Source organism: Trichechus manatus, unplaced genomic scaffold (assembly GCF_000243295.1).
Source record: "Trichechus manatus latirostris isolate Lorelei unplaced genomic scaffold, TriManLat1.0 scaffold00028, whole genome shotgun sequence".
NCBI classification, from domain to species: domain Eukaryota; kingdom Metazoa; phylum Chordata; class Mammalia; order Sirenia; family Trichechidae; genus Trichechus; species Trichechus manatus.
Genome location: NW_004443964.1, coordinates 11098880 through 11099312, shown reverse-complemented (window position 1 = coordinate 11099312; position 433 = coordinate 11098880).

Below are 433 nucleotides of genomic sequence, written 5' to 3'. Positions count from 1 at the left end.
TAAATAATCAATATCAGTATGGTTAGTTTCATAAAATTCCCAGTCAACTGGGCACACATATTATTTAATGCCATTGATTAAAATAGTAAACCTTGTAGGTATGCATAAAAAATTAAATCAACTAGTTTAGTTATTCTTACTATTTTATGTGGCTAGTACTCAACAATATTTAGACTATTTTTTTAAATGAATTGTCTGTATAATAAATTTTTGCAGGCATTATATAGCTATATTCTTATCATATGAGGGCCTAAAAGATCACATTACAAAGTATATTAAGTGTCTGTAATTACTATACTTTATAAAGACTGTATCTGTTACAATCCTAGATCTGAAAACCTTTAGACTCTAGATCACTATTGATAAAGACATGGAATCATATTTTTGTAAAACTGTAAAGAAATAGTGTGAATTTCCAAACCAAGGAGAACCC